The sequence below is a fragment of the Myotis nattereri genome, assembly GCF_964212035.1.
Source record: "Myotis nattereri genome assembly, chromosome: 1".
In the NCBI taxonomy this organism is placed as follows: Eukaryota; Metazoa; Chordata; class Mammalia; order Chiroptera; family Vespertilionidae; genus Myotis; species Myotis nattereri.
In genome coordinates, this window is record NC_138075.1 from 171,070,273 (window position 1) to 171,083,701 (window position 13,429).

General features: G+C 38.3%; 1 protein-coding gene across 2 annotated transcripts in view; it reads right to left on the reverse strand.

The window, feature by feature from the left end:
* Positions 1-13,429, reverse strand: part of CCSER1 (coiled-coil serine rich protein 1) — a 942,549-nt gene that overhangs the window by 842,957 nt on the left and 86,163 nt on the right. The gene's annotated exons all lie outside the window — the stretch shown is intronic.

Consider the following 13,429-nt stretch of genomic DNA (forward strand, 5'->3'; position numbering starts at 1 on the left):
CACATCAGCTCCCCACACCTTGAGCATCCACTGCCTGGTCTCTATGGCAGCAGAACTGGTAGACAACGCAGAGGAGCACAGCAACAGCAGCCTCTTCTGTGCCAACCAGTGGCACTGTTGGTTCTGAGACAGAACAGCGAAGCACGTAGGGGAACAGAAAAGCCGAGGTAACACAGAGGTTATGACAGCATGGACCTTGCATTCAGCCACAGCTGGGTTCAAACCAAGTCACTGCCGTTTATGAGATACAGTGACAGTGGTCTATTTAACCTCTCTAACTCAGTGTGTAAAACGGAAAAAACAAGAGTTCCTATCTAATATCATTATGGTGATAATTAACAAGATAATTTACCTAAGGAACTTCGCATAGTATCTGAAAGATAATAAAGGCTTAATAAAGGTGGCTTTAAAAGAGAGGAGGCAAATCAAAGACTCTATAGTCCATGAGGGCTATGTCTTATTATCACACAATACACCAGGGATTCCAAAAGTTATCTCAAAAGGACATGAGAGAGGTTGGGTATGCATGGCCCTGGAGAAATGTTATAATTTGGCTGCAACTTTTGCCCTAGTTTTACCACCTGTAAAAACACAGCAGGTCTGGGAATCACAGATTGGATTAATAACCGTATTTTCTGAATTTTCTAACTTCAAACCTTCAAAGTAAGCATTTGTTTTCTATTCATATGACAAACGCACAACATTAAAAATAAACTTCAAAGAACTTCATTCAACTCAAGATTAATAAGTTTATTTCCATACATTTTAATTTCTTCTCAAATTCTACATATTTCTAAGAAATGCATAATTAAATAGTTTCCATATTTCAAACTGATTATTATTATTTGTTCTTTCTTATGTGCTAATTATGCAAGATCTGGGTGCACTGGTCATAGTAATGATACACAGTAATAGGAGAGAAAAATGGAAGATTATTTTCCAAATTATAATAAATAGCATCATGATTGATTGGTTTTCCACTCCTCTTTCTTTAATCATCTTTGATGTTAGTGCTATCAGCCCAAAAAACATGCGTTGCAAGAAGCTTCAGTAGACATGTTTTATTAGACAATGATATATGTCCATCTTTTTATGCTGAGTTTAGCAGATTTAGGTGACTCCAGATGGTTACAAATATTAGTAAATGAGTCATATTTAAAAACCACAATAAACATGCACCTTTACATTTTTTAAGAAAATACAGATTTTCCAAAGTATAAAATTTGTGATTTAGATAGGTATCTCATGCGTACATCTTAGAATTATTGCAAAGCTTATCCAACTCTGCCTAGAAGCAATTAGAGTGTACAGCACAATGTTATAGGACTGCCAAGTTGGGAGGGCCTTTACAATTCTTCTAGACTGAGCCACCTGTCAGTTTAGTTCCATCAACTGTATCTTGCTCAGATCCTAACAGAGGCAGGTGCTGAATCAGAAATAGGAGTACAAGATGTTTATAGGGAAGTAACACCTATAGTAATTAGTGTTACTATTTATGAGAGATAAAGAGGAAGGAAACAGGATTGTGCAGGAGAAGTCTTCAAATCACAGAGCAGATCCTACACTTGTTAAAAATAATAAGGTAGGAAGAAGCATTGGACAAGGAGAAATAACTATGGAATAAATGCAGCTCTCACACAGTCTTAACCAATCTAATGGGAAGCTCCAGAAAAAAAAAATATCAGCCTGTCAGAGGGTCCTGCCTTCGCAGAAACGACCAAGGCCCCTCGTACCCTATTGTGCCTAGCTATTAGCTGGGGGATGACCTGAAGAGCACTGCTTTAGCTTGAATGCTACAAAGGACTCTAAGGATTCTGCAGCTAAAGGTCTGCTGTCTGCTAACTGTACTCCTCACAGCTGAAAAACAAGTTTTCTTGAAAGGAAGCCAAGAAGCATGACTCCATGACTGCCTCACATCTCAAAAAGGTGGTAGGTCAAAGCCCCTTGACTGTCCAGCAGTGGAGAATGTGCTATTTTTGAAAGTACACTACAGATGACATGTCCATATTTAATTTTAATGTGAGGAAAGTTCCATAAATGAATTAAAAAATAAATAAGTAAATGTTGATTTTTAAAAAATACTAAAATTATATATCAATTTCTTTAGAACAACTTTCCAATCTAAATTCAATGTGAGGGAAGCTTCTAAATGAATCAATCAATGTTGCTTTTAAAAATTACTAAAATTATATTTCTCTAAAGCAACTTTCCAATCTAAAAAAAACACAGGTATTCAATTTATTTATTTAAATAAATAAAAAAGACATTATATAACTTCATCAAGTCATCAATATCTCTCAATAATATTAATTTTGGATTGAGGGTGCTGTTCTTTTCTTTCACCTTTATTAAGATAAAATTAACATCTAACATTGTGTAAGTTTAAAGTATATAATATGATGATTCGATACATGTAAGATATTATAAAATGATTATCATAATAAGGTTAGGTAACACCTCTATTACCTCACAAATTAACTTTTTAATGAAACATTGAACTTTACTCTCAGCAGCATTCAAGTATACAATTCAGTATTGTTCATTATAATCACCCTGCTGTGCATTAGCTATCTAGAACTTAATCATCTTATAACTGGAACTTTGTTTCCTTTGACCAACATCTCTGCATGTCTCCACCCGCATGCCTACTGCCCCATCCCTGCCCCCCCCCCCCCTCCACCCGGGTCTGGCAACTACCATTCTATTCTGTTTCTATGAGTGTGGCTTTTTTAGATTTCACATATCAGTGAGATTATTCAGTATTTTTCTTTGTCTGACTTATTTAACTTAGCATAATGCCCTCAAGGTTCATCATCCATATTATCACAAATGGCAGAATTTTCTCATTTTTATGGCTGATTCATATACCATTGTATCTTCTTTATCCATACTCCATTGATGGGCACTTACGATTGTTTCCATATCTTGGTTATTGTGAATAATGCTGCAATGAACATAGGGGTACAGATATGTCCTTTTGATAGTGATTCCATTTCCTGCAGATATATACTCAGAAGTGGGATCCTAGATCATATCATAATTCTATTTTTAAATTTTTGAGGGACCTCCATACTGTTTCCTATAGCTGCTGTACCAACTTACATTCTTTCCAACAATACACAAAAGTAGCCTTTTCTCCATGTCCTCATCACTTATTTCTTATCTTTTTTATAATAACCATGGAATATTAATTTTATTTCCCTTCTCATAAGACAAATAAACTGAGAAACCACATAAAAACATTCTATAATTTCGGGCCTACAGCTGAATAAGCTTCTATGTCAGATTCAATGCAATACAGAATTCTTTAGTTATATGGTTTCTTCTAGATCCAAAAGCATGACACTACAATCATTGGATTAATATTGTTCACATTTAACAAATTCCCTACAGTCTGAGTCCTTCAAGGTCATAAAACAAACTCAAGATAATGTAAATTACTAGATGTTCTGACTTTAAATCCACCTTTTTCTCTCTACTTGTGACACCTCTGATAATACCTGCTCCATATTACACTCCAGTGATTAATGTGCACATGAATCTCCCATGTTCAACATCAATGCAATCAGTATTTTTGTGACCCACAGTCACATACTTCTTGTTTATAGTCTGTAATATTCTAACTACTTATGTGGCTCTCAGCTCCCTCAATTAATACAATAGTGAAGAGTTAATAATTTCCATCTATGCTAAAATACAGAAAAATACTACTTATTCTGAACTTCTAATAAACATTGTAAAATAAACATTGTCTTTTATTAAATTCTTTTAGTTTTATGACAAAAAGTACATAATGAAAAAAGTGCATATTGTTTTAAACACATAGAGACATTCAACCCAAAAAAAGTTGCATACTACATTCTTCCATTAATAAATAATTTTGAGACAAAATTTTAGAAATGGAGAACATATTAGTGGTTTCCCAGGGTTAGGAAGCAGGTAGATAGCACAGAAGGGAGATGGATATGATTATGTAAGGGCAACAGGAGGAATCCTTGTGGGGATGAAGTCATTCAGTATCTTAACTGACTTCTGCATATGAGAAAATTGTATAGAACTAACACACATGACACAATAAATGAGTACACACAAAGCTGGTAAAATCTGAATAAGACTAGTGGACTGATTCAATGAAAATATCCTACATGCAGTACTATATTATAATTTTGCAAGATGTTAATACTAGCACAAATTGGGCAAAGGGTTCACAGAATCTCCGTATGTGACAATTACATATGACTCTAGAATTAGCTCAATACATATTTCAACTTAAACGAGAGAGAGAGAGAGAGAGAGAGAGAGAGAGAGAGAGAGAGAGAGAGAGAAAGCCCTGGCTAGTGTTGCTCAATGGTTAGAGGGTCAGTCCAAGCACCAAAGGTTCATGGGTTCAATTCCCAGTCAAGGGCATGTACCTGTGTTGCAGGTTTGAATTCCAGCCCAGTCAGGGTGAGTGCAGGAGGCAACCAATAGATGTGTCTTTCTCATATTGATGTTTCTCTCTCGCCTCCCCCCTCCCTTTCACTCACTCTAAAAGTCAATGGAAAAAATATCCTTATGTGAAGATTAACAAAACAAAAAGAACAAACAAAAAAGCAGAGAGCATGTTTTCATAAGGGTCCTAATAAAAAAAAACTATGAAAGATATTCATGTAAACATGAAAAATATAAGGAATAGCAAATTTAATGTTTTTAAAATGCTATAGTGACAAAAATTTAACTTAAAATTAACTTTACTTTGAAATTTAAATGCCATGTGAGATTTCTCTTGTTCTAATTCTCATATTTTCATTTGAAAACAATATACTAAGCCAAATTTTCAAAGCAACTCCAAAATCCAGCCAAGCCCAAACTTGTCTTTAAGAAAAGAAACAATGCCATAAAACAATCCATCCTCTGAACTATGTACATAACATCTACTACCAACAGTGAGGGATATTTAACTGTGGTGCCATGAATTATGAGGTGAGAGAGAAGTAAGGAAAATTAATTATAGTAGCACAAAAGATTGGAACAGATCAAAGTATATTTTAAATTCCAAATCTTTTATGCAGGTCACTCCTTTAATATGCTAATTAGAACTAAGACACTCTCTTAGAAAAAGGAGGTCCTAGGGAAATCCCACTTAAATATGTCCCTGTCCAAATATAAGACATTTCTGCCTAACCTTGTATTTTTAAAACAGTGCTGCTTATTCATTCACCTGACCACTGACTTTCAATAAAATGAAGCCTTAGTCAAGTCATCTTGCCTTAGCCTCAATAATTATGTTAATTATATCATTAGAGTAACTGTATGTCCCAGTTCACTTGAGACATTCCGAGTTTCTATATGTAATGCCAGCACTGTTATTAACAACTAGAGGTCCGATGCATGAAATTCGTGCAAGGGTCTGGGCCCTCCCAGCCACAGCTGCCTTGGCCAGCCTGCACAGCCCCTTGCAGCCCCAGCTGCCTTGGCCGACACTCACAGCCCAGGCTTCGTCCAGAAGGTTGTCCAGATGTCCAGATGGTCATTCTGCTGTTCAATCTAATTAGCATATTAGCTCTTTATTATATAGGATGCTGCCTTTCACTCTCAAAGCATTCCTTTTGGACCATATTTTAAGCATGGTCACCTCATCTACTATGGACATTATTAACAACCTGCCTATGGCCCTACATTTTAAGCCTGACCTCTACTACCCAAGTTTGGCATTGGCCCAGTTGGTGAGAAAGTGCCCAAAAAAGAGAAATCAGACTAGGATAATGAAACAGTAGACCAATCACTTATCAAAACAAACTAAAACTATATTACTGGAAGGAAAAATGTAGATACTTTTTAGCATCAACATCTATCCCAGTCCCAAGTCCCGAAACCTAAATAATAAAAGAAGGTGACAAATGCTCAAGAGAATCTTGGGTGAGATTGTTCACACAACTAGGAAAGGATGTTTACTAATTTGATAGGAAAAGTCATGGTTGAGATTTTATAGATAACTACAGGCCCATTGCATAGATTCGTGCACGGGTGGAGTCCCTCGGCCTGGTCTGCACCCTCTCGCAATCCGGGACCTCTCAGGGGATGTCAGATAGCCAGTTTCTGCCTGATCCCCACAGGCCCAATCCAGACAAGAGGGAGCCCAATCCCCGCAGGCCCGATCCAGCCCAATCCTGTAAATTGAGTTTCTGTCCCCTGGTGGTCACTGCATGTCATAGCAACCAGTCGAACAGCCATTCAGTCGCTTAGACATATATATATATTAGAGGCCCAGTGCACAAAAATTTGTGCACTCGGGGGCTGGGGGTGGCCTCAGCCGGGCCTGTGCCCTCTTGCAGTCTGGGACCCCTCAGGGGATGTCTACTTGCCAGCGGGGAGCAGGCCTAAGCTGCAGTCAGACATCCTTAGCGCTGCCGAGGAGGCAGGAGCGGCTCCCACCACCACCGCTGTACTGGCAGCCATCAGCCTGGCTTGTGGCTGAGCCGAGCTCCCCTTGTGGGAGCACATTGACCACCAGGGGGCATCTCCTGCATTGAGCGTCTTCCCCCTGGTGGTCAGTGTGTGTCATAGTGACCAATCATTCCCAGTCTTTCTGGTGTTAGGGTCAGTTTGCATATTACCCTTTTATTATACAGGATAGAGGCCTGGTGAATGGGTGGGGGCTGGCTGGTTTGCCCTGGAGGGTGTCCCGGATCAGAGTGGGAGTATTACTGGGGTGCCTGGCCAGCCTGGGTGAGGGGCTGATGGCTGTTTGCAGGCTGGTCATACCCCCTTCAGGGTGGGGGTCCCCACTGGGGTGCCTGGCCAGCCTGGGTGAGGAGCTGACAGCTGTTTACAGGCTGGTCAAGCCCCCCACAGTGGAGACCCTCACCCCAAGGAGGTTTGGCCAGTCTGGGTGAGGGGCTGAGGGCCGTTTTCAGGCTGGCCAAGCCCCCTGGTGATGGAAGCTCCCAGCCTCTCCTTTTTTTTCTTTTTTTTTTTTATTCTGGGATTTATTTATTTTCTAGAATTGAAACTTTGTTGCGTTCAGTGAAGCTCAGAGCCAGCTCCTGCTCAGTCCAGCTCCGTGGCCACGGCCGGCTGAAAGCAGGTATCTGGGGTTTATTTACATTCTATAATTAAAACTTCGTTGCCTTCAGTGGAGCTCAGAGGCAGCCGGGAAGCTTGGCTTCCTCCATCACTGGAGCAACCAAGACTCCTGCTCGCTTCAGTGGCTGCCGGCCGCCATCTTGGTTGGGTTAATTTGCATATAGTCACTCTGGTTGGCTGGTGGGCGTGGCTTAAGGCATAGCAAAGGTATGGTCAATTTGCATTTTTGTCTTTTATTAGATTAGACTGATATTTAGATTGTGCATTGTAAATATAAAGTGCCAAAAACTTATTGAACACACAACATAATTTCCTAAGTAGGTAAATCGGTTGTGTTACCTTTCTTTCCACAAATAGCAGTTTCCACCTTGCCACAGAGGGCTATTGCAGAAAACATAAAAACACACAAAAATAACACTGAGGATTAGATTTCTCTAATTTAGGGGTTTTCATGAAGGCATTTACAACTTACTCTGTTAACTCAGATTTATTTCTCATGGACATCCCCACCTCACTTACTTTGTTACAACAGCCTGAGAAATTCAAACTCACCTGATATTTGGGAGGGCTTGCATTACTGTTATAACGTAAAACACATGAGTCATACTTGGAATATTCCACAGAAAAACAAAAGAATAACTTAGGGTTTGAGGTATAGATTTGATTCATCTAATATATCAGCTATGATTTATTTAATTAACCATAGTAAAAGCAGCCAGGATCGGTAATGTGTAACATAGGCAAAACAAATAAACAACTCTGTTATCAACTGGCCCTTATTTCTTATGTTCTACCATCTAAGTTCAAGTAGTCAGGGCCTCTAAAATCATTTCTACTTCCTCTGTGAAAGCCTACTTGCTGAAGTGGTTAAAACCATTCATACCAAAGGGTAGATATTTATGAATACAAAGAATAACTCCTCCCAGTAATTTAAATATACATATATACATTTTAAGAGTGATAAAGTTTTAAGTTTTTCGGTTTAATCAGTAGAATTCCAGGGACTAAAATGTGACAATAGGAGGCATTTGGAGGATATCAGACCCCACTGTACATTATAATTTTCTGTCTAATGCACTGCTTACATGTGAAAATGGCTGGTGCAGCTCTTGGCATATGATAGATGCCATATAAATATTCTGAAATTTTAAAATTCTGTAATAGTACCACATAAAATGAACAAGATATCTAGTCCAAATATAATGGTGGCTCTTAGTGGATTTCAAAAGGATATAACTTGCATGTATGCTAAGCATCAAGAAAATATGACTTCTGCATATTAGATGTAATTAAATTCTCTCTCCACAATTTTCCCAAAATTATATTTTCTTTTGCTACTATTAGGCAGAAGCATATCTTCACTAAAATTCTATAATACTTTGAGGGTTCATGCATTCTATTTTCTGTCCTTCACTAAGATCTAAAGTATTTAAGTAAAAAACACAACTTACTATCGTCAAAATAATGATTTCTTATTTTAAAGCATATAAACTGTCATAAAAATATTTATTTCTAAAAGTAAATACCTGATTATGCAAATTTAATTTAGTTATTCTTAATATTAAAAAAAGCCAATTTATATCACAATCCATTTTACCCCTTACAAATAACTAAATTAGCATATATTTATATAGGTATCTATTTGTCCATAATAAAGAGAAAGTCATGATAGAAAAATAAAAATCAAGAGTAACTAAAAAATTTATTTCTATATATTTATGGTACACGATTCCATCTAAATTGCTTCTGACCAGTTACAGTTTTTTTGAAGCAATACACATATCTATAACCATCAGGACCAGCTCTAGCTGGTTCTTACAGATAGCCTGGGCAAACTGTCTGTTGCCTGGTAAATTAAAGTGATCCATCAATGTCGATGCTGCTGCAAATACACAAGATTGGTTTGGGGAGATGGATACAAAGTACAGAAGAGGTGCCAGCTGTGTTAGATGCTTGAATCTTTTTTTCAAACAGGATATACACCTCAAATATGTTGAAGTCTATCAAAACTGATTTCTGTTCTGTTATGTTGTCAAAAATCATTTTTATTAAAATATTCCTAAGAATGATAGCTCCAGTCAATAAAATACACAGAACCCATTAAATATCCTTATAGTTATTTATGTTTTCTTCTCAAATAAAAAGTAAATACAGAAAAAAATCTAGGTAGATATTCATGTTCAGGGAGGAAAATGACATAGATGACAAAGTAAAGAAAGGGAGAAGATCAGGGGAAACAGCACTTAAGTTCAGTTTTACTTTTTTCACAAGTGGTAAAGTAAAACTATTGAGTAACATTTTCCTTATTTATTCATCATCTTCATGTCCATTCCTCATACATCCACTTCTTCATTCCTAATTTACAGAAGCCATTTGAAGTTCAGATTTCCAGTGTTTCATGCAGTAACTATTTGAGCATAGCATGTTTCTAAGTCTTGTTTTGAGATACAGTGACACTGAAGCAAGTTCCATCGCAATCCTTGACCCAAAATAATTATGCTTCTCACAATCTGAAACTGAATAAAGTTCCATATATGCCATATGAAAGTAGCAGGACATGAAAAATCCCTACTTCTATTTCCAATGACTATCAAGGCATAATTTTTATTGAAAGCAAATTTAAGCTCACAGTTATATTTGGATATTGAGTTCCAGTGAGTGATCTGGATTGAGAATGTAGATATGAAGGCATTTACATATTCAATAATTTGAATGATGGGGATAAATGATATAGAAAGTATAATTACCTCAAGATAGTTAAATATTTAAGGAATGAATATCAGATGTCTGTTTACCAGGTATCTACATTTGGATGTTCAATCTAAAATTTAAAAAAAAATAAAAAACGGGGAAAAACACACAGAAGAACAAACAAAAAAACTTGATAGAAACAGAATCGATCAATTCCTTCCAAACCTACTTCTCCTACTATATTTCAAATCAATTTTTTAAGGCCCAAAACATATGAATTAACCATGACATTCCCCTCCTTCTCACCAACCCCCAGGAATCAGTGAATGCATCTTATAGATTTCTCCTCCTAAATATTTCATTTCTCCTCATCCCTATTTCTGAATGTCTAATTCATATTACCATCATATTTGCCTACATTATTAAAATAGGTTGTAGCTTCTGTCTGTGGTCTTACTGATTCCCCTTCTTTGCAAGTATCTTATATAATAAAAGGTTAATATGCAAACAGACCGAACGGTGGAACAACTGGAACAACCGGTTGCTATAATGTGCACTGACCACCAGGGGGCGAGTGCAGACCATGGCAGGCGTTGGCCACAGTGGGATGGTGGAGCAGGTGAGTGGGGGTGCCAGACCAAGGCAGGGTGCCAGTCACTGTCATCGGGGCAAGCTTCTGGTGTTTACTGAAAATTCTTTGCTCCCGTGGGCCATGGTCCCACCCCGGGCTCGCACCTGCTGCCATGCCGGTCCCACTCACACCCACAGCTGGCATTGGAGCCGCCGCTTGCACCTGTTGCCAGTGCCCAGCACCAGTCCCGATCACTCAGCGCCATAAGCAGGTGTGAGTAGCAGCTGCCGGCCCAATCACCCCTGAGGGCCTCTCCACCTCCCCCTGCTCCTGAGGGGCAATTGGGCAGCAGCCGCCACTTGCACTCACTGATGGTGCTGGCCCCGCTCACACCTGCTGCTGGTGCCATCCCCAATTGCTCCGTGCCATCAGTGGGTGTGAGCGGGGCCTGTCCATGGGAGTGGTAGTGGCAGGAGCAGGGCTGCTAGCAGACAGGGGACTAGGGATTGTGGCAGGAGGGGCCAGGCAGGGGCATGGAGGATGGGCTGAGATCCGCCCCTGTGCCTACTGCAGCCTCACGGCCCACAGTTCCTTCAAGGTGCACAAATTCGTGCACTGGGCCCCTAGTTAGTCATATAAAATGCCAACTTCATTCCTTTTCCTAAACTCTTCAACAACTTCTCTTAGCCTTGAGCTAAATTCCAAACACATTCAGAGGGTATAAAAAGCCAACCTCATATCTCACCAATATAAGCTCTTTCCCTATTATTAACACCATACAAACACATTTACACACACCTTACACCCCAGGCATACTACTCAATTTTCATTTATTAAAAACTGTCAGGTTTTCTTTTCAGTCTTACTTTTATTTGCATAATCTATGCCTCTGTCTGGAGTTCCAACCCTTATAAACTACTCCTGAGGAATCAAGACCCTGTGAGGTTATCACTTGTCCTTATTATGTAGCTAATTGCATATAACTAGATAATTAAAGCCAGATTTCACAGTAAGTTTAGTATTTTATTTCTTCTTTTATATTGAAAACTTTTTTAAAAATGTAGCAGCAGAAATCTCTTTCACAAGCGTAAAACCCTAATGTGCACAGCCTAAATATAAGGTGCTCTGATTTTTGCAATTTTGAGGCTATATTAACTCAAAACACCTCCTTTCCCTGGAATCTCTTAGGCTATTTCAGCAGCACTAAAAATCTGATAATAGAAGAGTATGAAATCCAACTGTAAGTAGAAACCCTTCTACTTCCTCCTTATATGGTGACTTAGCTCATAGAAGAAGGAATTTATTGCAACATGTCAGGCTTCTAGAGAAGTGCTTCTGAAATTCAATGCACTAACAAGTCACTGAAGATAGAGAGGAATTCTGGTTAAAAGCACATTGTGATTGACTAGGTCAGTGGTAGGCAAACTGTGGCTCTTGAGCCACATGCGGCTCTTAGGCCCCTTGAGTGTGGCTCTTCCTAAGCCTTAGGAGTACCCTAATTAAGTTAGTAACAATGTACCTACCTATATAGTTTAAGTTTAAAAAATTTGGCTCTCAAAAGAAATTTCAATCGTTGTACTGTTGATATTTGGCTCTGTTGACTAATGAGTTTGCCGACCACTGGACTAGGTCATGGATGGAGCCTGAGATTTTGCATTTCTAACAGCCTCCAAGTTGATGCAGTTGCTGCTGATCCAAGAACCACCTCACATTTGAGTAGCAAGGGTCTGAGTTATAAAAAGGTCTCCTTTCTACCAATTTACTCATATTTCTTCAGGGATAAAGGTAACACATTTTTTACATCAGAGTTTTCCCCAAATGGTTGGATATAATTCATTGGATACTATCCATACACACACACACACACACACACACACACACACACACACACACACATTCTGCAGAGACTTCTGTGTTCCGGACCTGCAGCACCCTGATCCTGAGAGGGCTCCCATCTCTGCCCCTGCCCTCTCACCTCTTCATGTTCCCAAGTAGTAAAAGGATTTGGGCAGAGCTCCCATTGGGTGGGGGATCTCAAAACTGGAGATGGGGCAGGAGTTATAGACTTCCACCTTAGCCTCCATGTTTGTGAACTGCACAACTTGAGCCTGACTGCACATATTTTAAATTTGTTTCATAAAAATGAAGCACTTTTAAAAAGCCATGTTTTCCATTGTATCTTTGCCAAAAAGGTCTATATTTGGAATATTACTGGAAAGTACCTGGCCCCATTATTAAAGGAGATACTTTGATCCCCACTGGACAGCCAGTGACCTGTGTCTATTTTCTCTGTTAAATAGAGCACAGCAGAGCGGAGAACTGTAGGCCCCCCTAGTCATCTTCACTAACCTAGATCATCTCTCTAAATTTAGTAGTTAGGAAAGTCTGATGTATTTTACTATATAAATACACTTCTAAAATGTGTAGTTACTATTCAAGTAGACAAAACATTGATTTTGAAAAGTGGGCATGCACAAGTATGGCTGCATATTTTCAAAATGAGATCAACTGTGTTTTTCCTGAACTTTAGGGCATTCAGCTATATTGATGTCTGTAGAGAATAGTTTGCTCACCCATCATTAAACTTGCTATTATGCTTCTGGTAGAAGCATAATATTTCTTGTAAGCAAGTAGGTCAAGAACATCCTTTTCCCAGTCAGTATGCTTAAGAAATATATACTGTACATTGATGAGAGGACTTTCATTTAATAAATGCTCACCCAAGTGAAAGACACTTTGAAAATGCTTTAAAAAGAAAACATTTTTTTAATAGCTATCTTTGTAAAGAAGGGCTACAAAGTAATCTTGTATTGTTAATGATAATGCTTCACTAGCCAAGTATTACATTCAACCTATTTCTCAGGAACATTGCACATGATTTTTTATATAGCATCTATCTAATCATTTTAAATAACTTATTTCTTTGATAGAATTCTATTCATCCAGAAGAAGTAGTGTAAAAAGAAAACTATAGCACTCGAAACATTAATTGAAAACACATTTCTTTAAAATTAATGAGCTTTTAAAAATAGAATTCCTACTCATTTGTCTCCCCTTAATAATAAAACCGTCAAAAAGAATTTAGATAGCTGTGCAAACATA